At 51.9% G+C, this 14,868-nt stretch overlaps 1 long non-coding RNA gene across 1 annotated transcript; it reads left to right on the forward strand.

Annotated features, from left to right (window-relative positions):
* LOC110365619 (uncharacterized) lies at window positions 1-12,880 on the forward strand. Its single transcript, XR_010474189.1, has 4 exons — window positions 1-5,951; window positions 6,503-6,768; window positions 7,085-7,185; window positions 9,676-12,880. It is a non-coding gene; the product is annotated as an uncharacterized LOC110365619 (long non-coding RNA).
* The last annotated feature ends 1,988 nt before the right edge of the window (window positions 12,881-14,868 follow it).

A 14,868-nucleotide genomic window follows, 5' to 3' on the forward strand; every position in this document is an offset into this window, starting at 1 on the left:
TGGCCTCCAGTGGGCAGACAGCTCTGGGTCCCGGGGAGGACGCCCATCGCCTTTCCCACCGGGCAGGCCTGGGAAGCAACGCGGTAACCTGTTGCAGCTTAGAGACTGAATCAACCGCCCAGTCTCTGAGAACCCAACATAAATAAGGCTTGCTCAGCCACTCAGTTCAGACATGTTCCTGGAAGATATTATACCTCACAGTATCACTCGCATTTCTCTATTTTGGGACATAGAACGGGTGATAAATCTTCTGACTGTTTACTGCTCTGCCAATATGCATCTTGGCAATATTAAAATCTATGCATGCATGCTTATGAATTTTATTTCTCTTCAAAGGAGCCAGCTCCTTGTACTAACAACCACAGCTATAACTCGATAGACTCCTCTTTACCTGGCATGCCTATAGAAATCTCTAGAGAATTAGAATTCTCATTAAGTGCACTGGAAAGCGGAATTTAATCAAATGTATGCCAAAGCTTGCTGTTAAAAATATGCAACTAGAAATTGCATTTCTGTAGAAGCTGTTGCCGTCCTATGGTGACCACTGGAGTCTTTTTTATTTATTGTAGCATGAATACAGAACAGATAAAATTAAATCCTCCATAATCAATGGCTCCAATTTACATGCGTTACTTGTCAAAGTGACTTTCTCTGGTCCCCACAAAATGCTATGTAATGTGACATCTCACAAGTCTTCAGGAACATCCTGAGACGAATCTGAAAGATAAATATTGCAGTTGTGAGTCTTTTGTCATGACTCAAATAATTTTAAAATTGCAGAGATGTGTTCCTCTAACAATGTTAAAATTGTTCTAATGCAGGATAAAATGGTAGTTTTAGTCTCTGTAATTTTTATAGCAGCTTGTAATTTCCATGCACTCGCTACAATGCTCAGATCAGGAAAGATTACAGGAGAAAGCGTTTACACTGGAGAATCTGCTCTGCTGCTGGCCGGTCCTGTGAAGAACATACCCAATATTTAGAACCCAGAGAGCTTTTACGGGATTTTTGATGCTGTGAGTGCCAAAGCCAGACCGTTTGATTTGGATTAACGCCGTTTCTGGAGTCTGTTAAAGGGATAAGGACGAGCCCGGCTCGCGGTTTCTTCCCAAAACACACTTGTACGAACACTGCTGCACTTATTTGTGTCTGTTCTGTTTGGGGCCGTCACCAGCAGGCCGGGAGCTGTTTGAGAAACATGAAACGTCAGAGCGAAAATGTGTGTCCTTTAAATTGGTTTTAAGTCCCCAAATTGGAAGAGCTGTGATTACCACAGAAAGGGTCTTAGAAGAAGCACTTTGAGAGTAGCAACCCTCAAAAGGCAGGTACCGTAAGCGTACCGGGGTCTGACGGAGCGCTGTTGACGTGTGTGACCATCATTAAATACGCTGCGCCGGGACGTCAGGCCTGCTTGGTACCGTACCCCCGCGATCCTTTCGGGCTGTCTTTGGGGTCGGGTGCTGTTGTGACTACAGCTGTGGTGACATGACAAGGAACAGCAGATATTTTCCTGATAAGCTGATAAAGGTGGAGAAACAGGACCGTCCGCTGGGCTCACGCAGAGCCTGGAGGAGGAATAGGACCAGGTAGTGTACAGAGAGACCAATGAGATATTGCAACAAGTTATGTTGAGCCTGCATCACAAAAAAGTGTCTGGGAATGTTAATGCCATGTCAGGCTGCACAGCTGCGGTTAGTATATCGATACCAGGTTTTTCCTTTGATTGAACTGCTAGGGATACATTTTGGAGAGGTACAAGGCAACCCAGGGGAACCCCTGCACGGGGTTAGATACGGTGTGTTGGTGCACACGAAGGATGGTGCCCAATGGTGCTGCTCCAGGGAGAAGCTGGGGAAGAGTATGGGCAGCTCAGGAAGGAGGAGTCTCTCTGGAGACTCTACCAACACCCAGGGGAACATTTTGGCTTTATATCCAAGGGGACAAACAAGCAAAACCAGCTGCTTGTCACGGCACCGGCAGCCCTGTGCCTCTGTGTGACTTTGGGAACAGCCTGGGCTGCCTCGACCATGAAGGGGCAGTTGTGCTTCACGCCCATGGTCAGTGGAGCATCACCTGCACCCATCTCCCATTCCGTATATCTCACAGCAGCCAGGACAATAACCCTGCTCTTAGAGGGGACAGGGAAGGTGTCCACAAAGCAACGTCAAGACAGCAAACTCCAGCACAGAATAAGGGACCAAAATGGCACGTCCTGTCCTGCATCCTTCAGGCTCGAATGAAGGGGAGACACAACATCACTGCCTGTACCTGGCTGGAGGGAATGGGAACTGCGGAGTGAGCATGTTTTTCCACATTGGTAAGATGATAAATAATTAACAGTAATTACTTACGGTTGACACTGAAAAATGTTTTGTAGCTGTGAAACACATTCTGAGCGGCTTCTTTTAGAGAGGTTTTTTCTTTTTGCTGTTACAGTTAGTGAACATCCCGTGCGCTAAACCCTGTTCTGGTGCCCAGTGAGGCTGCTGGAGACGGGGCTGAGACCAGACTCTGTGCAGTCTGCGGCCCTTTCTCGTTCTCTGCCAGGACTGGCTGTGACACACAGGGCCCTAAATCACACGCCAGAGAGGAACAAACCTGGCCTAAAGCCGCCTGTGCCTTTGTACCCTCGATGCTGTTTGAAGCGGAGCCCTAACAAGCACCTTTGTTTTTCAAAGGCAAATTGCTGGAGCAGCGGTGCGGTAGTGCCCCAGAGGCCAGCTGGACTCGGTGCTACACCCAGCCTTTCGGCATGAGATCACAGCTTTTAAACTCATCCTCCCCACTCTCAATGTCTGAAATTCTATAATTAAAATTAACACAAGTGGAGAACATGGGGTTTGAAACTGAAAGGTAACCTTCCTTCCCCTCTTAAAATGGACATATACATTTTGTTCTCATAAAGAGCTGTTGGATACAGCATCACCTCAGTTATAATGAAACAGCAAAGAAATACCACATTGGGAAAGGTTTTCTGAGGGTACATTCTCTGTTACTGCTGGAGATTAAAAATAACCTTCTCAAGCAATAAATTGGTTGAGACAGTAACAGGACCAAAATCATAGTGAAATCTAGTAATGAAATATTAACGCTACCATGTTAAGCTGGGAAAATCATAAAAATTCATTTTGCAGAGCTGCGTAGATCATATCAGCAGTGTCCTGAGCTGGCTGGATTTTAATGCGTAGTGCTTTCCACCTGTGTCCTGTTCCTATAGACAATTCCTATCAGCAGAGAAGATGACCAAACTCTGAAGTCATGGAACTGCTTTGGGAAAGCAGAGAAACCCCGTTGGAGTACGTGGCAGCAGTAGCCCTCTAGAATCAGAAGGCGTGTTGCGAGTGACACAAAGAGAGCTGTGAGGACCTGGCGCTTTGCTTTACTGCGGCACTGAGCGGCCATCGCAGAGTGCGGCAGACATATGGGAAATTTCATTTCCAGAGCAACATTATTTTGCGTGAAACTGAAATTAGATAAAAACTAGGAGTAAAGGTACATTTGAATTTCAGCTAGTGCTTGATCTTTGTATGCCACAAGGACCTCCCTTGGATGCTCAGTCTAGCTGTGGGCTTGCTTTCAGCTCCTGGAACCTGCAGCTCTCAGGCCAATTGAAATTGTGGAGATTTTGCTGCTTTACATAACCTATTTGAATTCGGTAGGTTTGAAAACCTGCAAGGTAAATAGGTACATTTTGCACATGCCCGTCCTGCTGGCTTAGGCAGGAGCGTTAATGTCACACAATGGACTGAAGTGGGAGTGTCGGCAGTGACCACAGCTCAACTGCACTAAGCTCATCGATGTAACAAGGGACGTACGCATGACATCCATACAACAGGTTGGAAGGAGGGTGCCCCCTGGGCACTGCAGAGCACAGGGAGCTGCCCTTGGAAAGAGACAGGCACCCCCAGGGTGACACGGCACTCACAGGGGACAGCACGAGGGGCTGGAGCAACAGCTGTCACCAGAGCCCACAGCTGGCGAAGCTGGTGGAGGGACAGGGACACGGCATCTCCAGAAAACCAGCGTTGGATGTGAGGAGCTGAGCCTGACATGGGGTCTCCAAAAGGGGCAACCAAGCCCACAGGGACCGGCCTCCTGGCCAGCACAGACGTGCAGGCCACGCTGCTGGAAGGGGAAAGTGTATAAACACCAAAGGCTTGTTCCAACGGCCTGCAGAAATCCTGCTCCTCGCTCCAGGGTGAGGTCTTTCTTGATGCCAGCCTCAGCGGCTCGTGTTGAGGCTGGATTCACTTCAGGACCTCACTAACATACATTTGTGAACCAGATAAACATTATTTTCCTGCTTTTTGGGAGAAAAACCTGCAAAGAGCAGTAAGGTTGTCCCTCGCTGTTTTCTGGGGCAGGGGTGCAGCCTCAAAGGTGCTGAGACAAACACTTGGGGATGGCTGATATAGCACTGGAGTGCAGAATAAACAAGGAAATGATACTGATCCCAAGGCATAATTAAAAACCAAGAGACCTGCTAAAGACAGCTCAGTATTAAAGAGAAGAAAAGCTTCCTGAAACCATGGGAAGTCACCAGAATAGGTGTCTGAAATGATATACAAATGGTTCTCACCTCCTTCCACCTGAAAGAATTGGGCATGTTCTCAAAATGCTTCTTCAGTGTTTGCGTTTGAACAATGAAACAAAAACACAACGGTCAGTAAAGTTAAGCCATTAAATCAGTTTGGTTTCCATCAGAAAGCAGCCTGGATCACCCCGTACACCGCAGCCATCTGCGGTTCCCACATGGATTTCTTCTCGGCGGCACCGAGCGTACAGAACCAGCAGGCGCCCGCGAGCGCTCGCACAGCCACACGGAGAAAGCAGACAAGAGCCGCCGGGCGTCCTGCGCGGCGCCGTGCAGCCTCACCTGTGCGGCACCTGGCTGCGCCGGCACGGGGGCAGGCACAGCCCGGCTCGGCAGCCGCTGAGTCGGCACCTTTGCTGTCGAGGAAGCCGCGACCGGCCGCCTTTCCGCAAGGTGCCAGCGCGCAGCGCCCAGCGGGAGCAGCTTGTTCTGCGCCAGGCACCTCCGACACACAAGAGACTGCGCCCAGTTGGGCGGAAATAAAAAGCAAACTCCTCTTTTTGTTATTTGCTGTTCTTGTGGTGACCGCTTCCCCTGATCCACCGCAAAATGCTGTTTTTGCTTTTCAGGCAGCTCTGATTTTGGCGTTTTCAAGATAAAGTAGCTGTTTAATGCCTCTGAAGGCACAGCAGCTTCTCCACTGCTCCTGGCCAGGCGGTGGCACAGCCTGGCTTCCAGCTGAGGCGGTTTCTGGCACTTTCAGCAGCTGGAAATCTCACTGGTGCCATTTTCTCAACCAAGCCAGCGGCTGAGCAGCACGTGGCAGTGCCTGTGTCCCTCCTTTAATCAGACACTCTAGGAAGCGAGAGCAGCACCAAGCAAGGTGAGGTCCCACTATTAATAACCAGCAAGTGACCATATATTTAGATACTTTAAAAAAAAATCCACATAAAAACATGTGAGCTAAAGATCGGAGACAAAAAGAGCCTTTTACCTTTCGGACCCTATTTGAACTCTCACGTCAGAGAGGGCCTCCACACACCCTCGGTGCCGTGGCAAAGCCGTCTCCAGCCTTTGCATTCGGCGTCCACCCCTGGTCACAGCAGGAGCAGCAGGGACCTGGACAGTCACCGTCTGCCCATGACGGTGTGATGGTGTCCCCTGGAAAAAACAGCGCTTTTGCTGGGGCACAGGATATGGCCCCAGCTCTGTGATGCCACGTGGCCCCAGCTCTGTGACCCCGCGTTGCCCACGGAGCAGCCTGCGAAGAGCAGCTGTCCCCTGAGTGGTTGGTGTGGGGCCGGGGCAGCCCTGGAGGTGCCACCAGAGCACCTGGAGGTGCCACCGGAGCTGCAGCCCCTGTGTCCCACCAAGAGCCACCAATGTCACCTGCAGGTGATCAAGTATGAATTCAAAGGTGAGTCTATTTTCTTGCCAAAGGTCTAAAGGAGGGAGCCACTACCATCTGGAATGGGTAGTGTCATTAATCAGACGCTGGGAGTTCAGTCCCTCGTATGGCACCACATCACTTGGACTTTCACGTTCCCAGTGCCGCACAGAACACAAAGCCGGGCCTGCTAGTGCTGGGGGGTGGCGCGGGGAAGAACTCATTAGGGGAAATTTTTGAAGCATAAACAAAATTTCAGCAAAAGGTTGTTCCTGCCATGACACGATTATAAATGAGATGATCAGCCACAAAGAACATAAGTTTTTGTGGCTTTAGCAAAATGGTGCTTCTATTCTAGTAGGAGAAGTAAAAACATCTTAAAGGGAGAAGGACAGTATGCCTTTAAAAGTTTCAAATATTTTAATTAATGCCAATAGCATTGAAATATTATGGCTTGAGATGCTTATGAAAAGTCTCTTTTATTCATTAAATTTCCCAGACCCAACATAATTAGAATTCTTAACATGCGTGATCTCTCAGCATTGGCTTCTAAAATTAATGGTCTGAGTAATTTCTTACAGCAGATGAACTGTATTGCGGTAGTAAGCATCGGCTTTCCACAAAGGCAGGACGGCGCATCGGAGACAGGCGTCGAGAAGAACACCCTCCATTTTCTCTCTCCTGGATTTCTGTATTCAAAGGACGTCATGAACAACTGTAAATTCCTATACTCAGAACCGAGGGAATCCCTGGCCAGAAGCTGCCTGCACCGCTTGTGCGAGTGTGTCGTGTTTCAGTGTCACACGTTCCTTCTGCCACCCTGGGTGCCGGAGGGGCTGGTGCTCAGGTGAATTTGGGGCAGAGGCTGGTAAGGGACACTGTTTGCTGCAGGTCTGTGCTTGGTACCGGACAGGCTGGTGCTCAGGTGAATTTGGGGCAGAGGCTGGTAAGGGACACTGTTTGCTGCAGGTCCCTGCTGCCCTTGCTGTGAAAGCCGAGAGGGCTGGGCTGAAGGCAGCGGGACATGGACACGGTCCGGCCCCGCTGTCTGAATGGCTGCCCTGCAGGTCTGGGCTCTGTGAGCCTGGGCAGGGCGTTTAAACCCAGATGTTTTGCAAGGGGTTGCTAAATGCGTGTTCTTTGTTTCGGCCTCTGGTTTGCAGTGCTGAGCACTCCCAGCTGCTGGTGAACCCGGGAACATCCACATCAAGGCAGGAGCTGCAGAACCTCGGGATCCCACGGCTCTTTCTAGCAGCCTCCGAAGGTGAGACTTGGGATCCTGGATGCCATTCCCAGTGCTGGGAGGCCGGCAGCTCTGGTGGGTGCAAATCGCCCTGCCCGTTCCCCTCCCTCTCACCCTTGTTTCAGTTCTGTCTTTTCTCACCCCATCCCTTTGCCTGGCCTGCCCCTCTCCTCCCGGTTTGGGTTCATGTCCAAGGCTCAGTCCCCGCACTGTTCAGCATCTCCTGCTCAGTCCCAGCCCAGCAGAAGTGTCTAGATGTCCCTACCTCTCCTTACAGCTGCAGCTCCTCCAGGTTGCTGGCCCGAGTCTCTTTCCTCCTGTTCAGCATGGCTGGATTTGTTCCCCATGTGGTCTAAGCACCAGAAAACAGGCGCTCTCCGCACCCACAGCTTAGCAACAAGGAGCACGACCCCGATCCCTTAACCGGGCGTTAACACACACGGGGTGGCGAGTGCTGCGAGGGGATTCAGCTGCTCGCGCTTGGGTGGGACGGGGCTGCTCTGTTCTCGACAGGGCCCAGGGCAAGGTGGGCCCAGCAAGACAGAGTTTTTAGGATTCTCACTGAAAAGAGTCTTTGCTGGGGAAGTTGGATTGGATTCTTTTCGTTCAAACGCTTTCACTTGGCCACACTTGCATAGATTTTCATGGCAGTAATGAAAAGTTGCATCCTTAATACAAAGGTCACAAGCCGACTAAATTTCTGCTCCCCTATCTGAACCGTGAGGAGCCGTGGTGCATCTTAAAGAAGAAGATGTCAGTTCTTTTTCTCTTTTACCATTACAAAGCAGCGCATTGTTCCCCAGCCTTACCCCTGGGAATAGCTACAGTGTTTTGACTGAAGCTTTCCAAAAAAATTCAGCCTGAGGCAGATGCCCAGGATGGAAAATGACAAGTTACTGGTCAAAATATGACAGTTATAAGCAGCTGAAAGTAGAGTCCTGTAATTGGGGATGTCAGACGGTCCTGATAATAGGCAGTGCTACCAGCCCACCAACCTCAGGAAGTTTGCTCAGGATTTTACGTTTAGGTAGTGTGAGCACCTACCAGTAGTCCTGGTAATTCTAAACGTCACAAAAAGCAGTAGCAAAGTTTTCTGGGTGTTAAGCAGGGCACGAACTGCACTGCTGCTGCGGGCGGCTCTGCTGCCCATCCGCACACAGGCTGCGGAGCCGCCGTGCCGGCTCAGCCCGCTCCCCGCTCCGAGCCCAGCCGCAGCCAGGACCGACCGTCCGTCGCGCCCCATCGCTCTCCGAGCGGAGCTGGGCTCCCCAGGGCTTGAGCTGCTACGCTGGCGACGTCTGGGGCAGTTCTGGGGGAGGAATTCGGGGTCTGTGCCCCAGCCCTGCCCGCAGCCGTGGTGGGTGCTGAACTGCTCTGCCCCGTCACCTCCGGGCCCCATTCGTGTGCGGCAACTGGTTTGATTCTCACGGCTCTCCACCAGCGCTGTTACCAACTGTCTGACTTCAGCCGAGGCGAGTTTCTGAAGTCACTTGCCCTTAGCCAGCCGGTCACTGCCCGCCTGACACCTCCGGGACAGCAATTCACCCCTCCCCGCGCAGGGCGCCCGCCCGGCCCTCTGCTCAGCCACCACACTTGCATTAAGCTTTATATTTAAGCGTCCCTCAGCACCGGGGACCAGCAGGAGTGTGTTAGTGTCTCGGAGCTGGAACACTGCATTGAATTACCTTGTTGGTTTATCTGGTCATAGCAGCAAGAGAGATCCCAGTGCTATAGTTAAGAGTCTGTCAGCATTTCCATTAGAAACCTCTTATTCTCAAGGGGTTTCAACTTAGCTGTAAAAATCTGTTCCATTGCACAAACTTAGTTTATAACATGGCATGGAACAATATTTTATCTTTTAATATTGAAAATTCACACACAGTCAGTTCACATTGAAATATATATGTGCACAGCCACAGATATACTGGTTTCAGGCAGCGAAAAACACCTGTGCAGCATCTTCTTTTTAATTTCACTGACATGATATTATTACTCCGGCTATTTTAATGGATAAGGTACTGTGGTTTGACAATCTCTTCCATTACGGGCACATGAACTCCTCTAATATATGTTAATGTGATCATTCACAAGTGCAGCGGAGTCACACTGTGGAGGAAACGCAAGAGGTTTGGCACAAAGGCTGCTTGCCCTCCTTGCCTTTTATTCTAGAGGCTCATTCAAGGACACCTTGCTCATGCCCTGCAAAAGCAAAGCAGGAGCTTTGACCAGCTGGCAGGACGGGTTTGGTTCACCATGGCTCTGTCTCTATCATAGCTATATATCATGGTTCTGTCTCTGCCATGGTCTGCAGGGCAGGAAGGGTTTGGTTCACCATGGTTCTGTGTCTGTCATGGTCTGCAGGGCAGGAAGGGTTTGGTTCATCATGGTTCTGTCTCTATCATGGTCTGCAGGGCAGGAAGGGTTTGGTTCATCATGGCTCTGTCTCTGTCATGGTCTGCAGGGCAGGAAGGGTTTGGTTCATCACGGCTCTGTCTCTGTCATGGTCTGCAGGGCAGGATGGCACCAGCGGCTGAGGAACAGGCTCTTCCAGGGACCCCTCCTGCCGAACCGGTTCCCTGTGGCCTGTCCTCCCCAGCACATCCTCGGGCAGGTGGGACAGGGGCGGAGGACAAGGCAGCAGTGGCAGGCTCTGGATGTCCGGTTCACACTGGGGCTTCATCTGATTGTTTGTTTCTTGAACCAAATGTGTGTTGGTTTCCTAGCAGAAAGCGGCTGTGTCTGTGTCCTGCAGAGCAGCAGTGGCTGTTTGTCTCACCTAAAGACCCAAGGGACCGGTAACATCTTTGGGCGGGAGGGTCCTACTCTGTGACAGAAGCCCCGGTCCCCCCGGCACACGCCGCGGGGCTGCCGCGCGGGTCCTGCGGCGCTGGCCGAGCTGTCGCCGAGGTTTCCTCTGCTCCGGACACAGGCAGAAAGCTCCTTCTCCCACAGCCCGATCTCCTCCTGAGAGAGGTGGCGCCTGCAGGACAATCCATGCAAAGAGCCTCCACCGTGAGTGTCGAATAAAACATATCCCCTTGAATATATATATATATATGTTTTTCTGGACAAATTGCTCTTTATGTGTTAAGGAAAAGCATTTTTTCCCAGCACCTCTGACTTCAGAGAACTGATGGCCATGTAGTTCATGTCCTGGAGACCCAGCACTGCTCCCGTTCTCCGGGTGCAGCTGAATGGGTGCTGCAGTGACCCCGACACTGCAGACCTCTGTCACCCGTCTGCTTTTGCTTTCCGTCCCAGCCACGTCCCATGCTCCTTGTTGTCTTTATTGGTGCTGCTGCGGTTCAGAGGCAGTTTGCTGGGGTTGGGAACGTCCCTTCAGCCGCTGCCCAGCACGGCCAGGCCGCGGCTCCGGCTGCTCATGGAGGCGCCTCCCAGGTGGGTCCACGGCTTTCCTGCTCAGTTTTCCTGCCTTCTCTAAGATTCACGTCCCTTTTGACACTTCCCTTCGGCCTCCCTCCTCATGCACACACCTCCAACCCTTTGACAAGGCTCCTTTTCCAGGCCAGAGATTCTGCTTCTTGTTAAAAACGCTGGTTAAGATGAGGGCCACGCAGGTCTGGGGGCCAGCTGATAGAAATGGGTCTCGACCCCCGGCTGGCGGGTTCCCGGCGACGGCCGGGGCTGCCAGCCCGTGATTCAGCAGCTTGAACGGATTAATCACGTCCCTTGATGTTTTATGCATGCGAGCGTGCCCAAGGCAGCTGCGTGAAGTGGCTTCTAGGCAGCGTGTTAGCAGTGCCGACATGTCAAAGGGTTTTGTGATATTGATATAAATACATATACGTGCGGTTTTCTGATTAGGCTGTGGTTTAAAATAGTTCTTAGCAGCATTCGTTCAGCTGATAGAATCCTTCCTGCAGATCTGCATGCACGCTGTGCCTCTGCTGCTGCATTTCTTGATTGCAGATAGACTTTATCTGAGTTAAACATGTAACAGGCCCTTAGCATAAGTGACACTGGGGGTGTGCTGAGAGCACTCGCAGGTGTGCGAGGGGGTGAATGGATGTGCAAAAAGCACACGCATCTCGGGAAAGCTTTAGGAACCTGCTTTCCAAACAAGGTGCTGAAACCAGCACCCCAGCCCAGGGCAGAGGAATGGTGCATCTGGCACCTGCCACCCTCACGGTCCTGGGCACGCTCCGCTAGAGATCCGGGTGCTGACGGGCCGGGCGGCACCGCACAGCTGCTTCGAGACAGCGTGTTCATAGCGCCCGCGCTGGTGAAGGAAATAGTAACCAGAGGAATGTCCCCGTGATCAGGATGGGCCTGGGGCTGTGTGCAGCTACCCGGTGTAGGACGGAGAGCACGCTTTAAATCGGTGTCATAGAAGAAGAATGAGGAGCCAAATGAGCAAATGAATTCTTGGCTTCAGGGGAGTCAAAGGGATCAGTATCCGTGTTTGTGAGAGGCTTTCCGTGGCAGCACTGCTTGTTGATGTTTATTTGTCCTCCTTCACCAGAACAGTGTTTGTTAATAATTCTAATAATAAAACAGCCACAACAATTGCCAGATTTGCCTTTTTTTTTTTTTTTTTTTTTCCAAAGCTGTGGCTAAATTCAAGATTTTAAAAAGGAATTTCTTGTGTTTTTTTTGTCTTTTTGCACCCCAAAGATAGAAGAGCGGGTGAGGTGCCGGAGCCTTTGGGAGCACCGCAGTGAGCGGCTCTGCTCCGCGCAGGAGAGCTCAACTTCACTGTGAGCTGCAACAGTTACTGCAAACACACCCCTATTAAAAACGCAACACAACAAACCAACCCAAACAAACAAACAAAGCCCACAACCAGCAACAAAAGCAACACACAAAAACCCCCAACCCCACTAGAACCGACTCACAGATGGACAAATTTGTTATTGTTTTCATGATCCTTCGCAATGTGTTTGCAGGTTCCCACAGCCTTGTTTGAATTCAAGCAAGGACCTTTTTGCACCAACTTTGCAGGATTTCATTTGTGAGTTGTACATTTAATTCTCCACAGCAGATGGTGATGTGTGGGTGTACTGCTGGATATTTGCAACAGATTCCTTATTCTACAAAATTAATTAAGTATCTCATGTGCTGATTTAAAATCAGAATGGTATTGTTTGCAGGAAGCTGATTCTTGCACATCGTTTTGCGGTGACCTGTGCAATTGCAGCAAGATGTAAGGGAAGGGAAGCCAGTGCTGCTGTAAAGCAAGTGGCTCGTGGCAGCTGGGCCAGGCCGGACATGGGGACTGGAGAGCTGGTGATCTCGAGTGGTTAAAAGTCACTTAAATAAAGGCAGGTTTGGGGCCGGGGTGTCGGGTTCCCCAGCTGGGGCTGTGGAGGAGGTTGCTGGGGGTTCGGCCGCACTCGGTGACACGTGGCACAGACAAGGACTGCGACTGAAGCCCCTTCTCCTTTGGTGGGTTTCCTTCCTTACCAGGGATTTAATTATCAGTGGTGGCTCTTTCGATGCCATCGCTTACAGAATCATTGTGGTTGGAAAAGACCCTAGAGGTCATTGAGTCCAACTGTTAACCCGACACTATCACTTAAATCACATCCAGCAGAACCTCATGAACACAGTGTTAGTTTGCAGAGCGCAGCAGAGTTTTATTGCTGTTTCCTCCTAACCTGCTGGAGTCCTTATGGAGGGTCTCGGTGCCGGTTTGCACCGCGCAGCTGCCGGCGCTCGGAGGGAGCGCAAACGCGCGGCTGGGTGGAGGATGTCGGCGGGGATCGGCACTTCAGACACCAGCCCCGCGTCACAGGCAGCCCCGCGTGGCACAGAAATGAGGACGGCATCCACGTCAGTGTCCCTGCAGCGGGGGAACCCAGGGCCTCAGCGGCCATGGGGTCACGCAGCTGGTCAGGATGGGTCAAATAAGGGCAGGGAGTTACTTTCCTGCTCCTCCTGCCCAAGTGACGGCTGTGGGGCGGCTGCGAGACAGAGCCTGGTTACTCAGCAATAATTTAGGAAATTGGGCTCCTTCAAGTGAAGGATCGCTGCGGGGGGTGCTGTGCGCCACACGGACAGGCAGGGACAGCGTCCTGGATGGAGGGTGCCCGGTGCACGTGCCCACGCCCTGGGTGTTCACAAAGAACAAAACCCGTGCCCTGGGGGTTCACAAAGCACAGAACCTGTGCTCTGGGGGTTCACAAGGAACAGAACCTGTGCTCTGGGGATTCACAAAGAACAGAACCTGTGCTCTGGGGGTCCACAAAGAACAGAACCTGTTCCTTGGGTGTTCACAAAGAACAGAACCTGTTCCTTGGGTGTTCACAAAGCACAGAGCCCATGCCCTGGGGGTTCACAAGGAACAGAACGCGTGGCCCGGGCTGTGCAGGAGCCGCCGCGGAGCTGCACGGGAGGACGGGACAGGCCCAGGGCCGCGCTGTGGCTGCCACACACACGGTGGCACCGGGAACCTGGGCGCTGAAACGTCTGGGGACAAGACACCGGTTTTGAAGGCAAACAGCAGGGTCTGCCCTCCCTTCCAGCGCCGGGGGGTTCCACACATACCGGCCCGTGTCCCACTTATCACGTTGGTTTGCTTTATATCTGGGGGAAGAATAAAGAACCAGCCTTGGCTCGTGTTTCCTGTGAGTGAGCAGCAGTAGCCAGGTCATGATCACTGGCAACTACAAACTCCACCGCCATACACCTGGAGGTTTGTTGTGGAATGCATCGGGTAGAGATTTTCAGGATTTTTATCTTCTGCTGCTGCACCAGAAATAATCTGAAGCCCCATAACATTTATATTCTGAATGAAATTCAAGATTAAATATTTTAAGTCCTTTAAAATACGCTGGTGTTTAAAACTCTAAGTGCTACCTTAGGGGTGGGGTAGGCAAAACTTCCAATGCAGTCTGAGACAGCTGTTCGATTCTGTGTGGATCCATGTCCCCAGCTCCCCCGCTAATTCTGCTTGAAGAGTATTTCAGAGAATGGCCAACCTCATTGTCTGAGAACCGCTCTGACTTCTGTATTCAGTTGTGGGCGGGTTAAATGAGTTTGCCTTTGCCTGAGCCCTCCTTTCGGGCACTGTCCTTTGTGCAGCCCCTTCTCATGCTGCTCCCCGGCAGATGTACAGCAACGGGCCTTCTTGGAACTCGGGTTTTGGGAATAAACTCAGCTGGAGCTCAGGGACCCCTCCTGTACCGCTCTCCCGGTCGCGGTGCCGGCCCGGCACACCGGGGGAGCGGTTTGCTGACCGCCCGCTGGGCTGCGTGTCCGCTGTCCCTCCTCGGTTCCTCCCTGCGGAGGCTCCTGTTTGTCCCCGAGGGATTTGCCCCATTCTGGGCCACCGAAGCTCGGTTGGATCGGCTCCATCACAGCCCCTGGGTTTAAGTCAGTTATTTTTAGAATAGAGAGACTGGATTAGTGTGAGATATCGGAGCTTTCATGGAGTGATGCTGGAGTTGATCTCCTTTCATTCTGCTCTGTATGTACAATGCGCTACCCCTGTGCAGCGAGCTCTGTGTGCGAGATCTCCAGGGCAGGGAGCGGATCCTCCCCGTCGCCGGCTGACCCGGCTCCACCTCGTCTGCCCGCGGAGCGAGACGTGGGGAGCGGAGCCTGGCCCGGCTCCCGCGCTGCCAGCGGGCCCCGGCACCCTCGGGCGCGTCTGTCCCCGTTTGTCACCTGAGGACAACTCGAGGTCCCAGGCAGCGGGTGTGGAGGATCCAGGGCCCCTGCCCAGACATCCCATTGTAAACT

This window comes from Columba livia, chromosome 8 (genome assembly GCF_036013475.1).
Source record: "Columba livia isolate bColLiv1 breed racing homer chromosome 8, bColLiv1.pat.W.v2, whole genome shotgun sequence".
NCBI lineage: Eukaryota > Metazoa > Chordata > Aves > Columbiformes > Columbidae > Columba > Columba livia.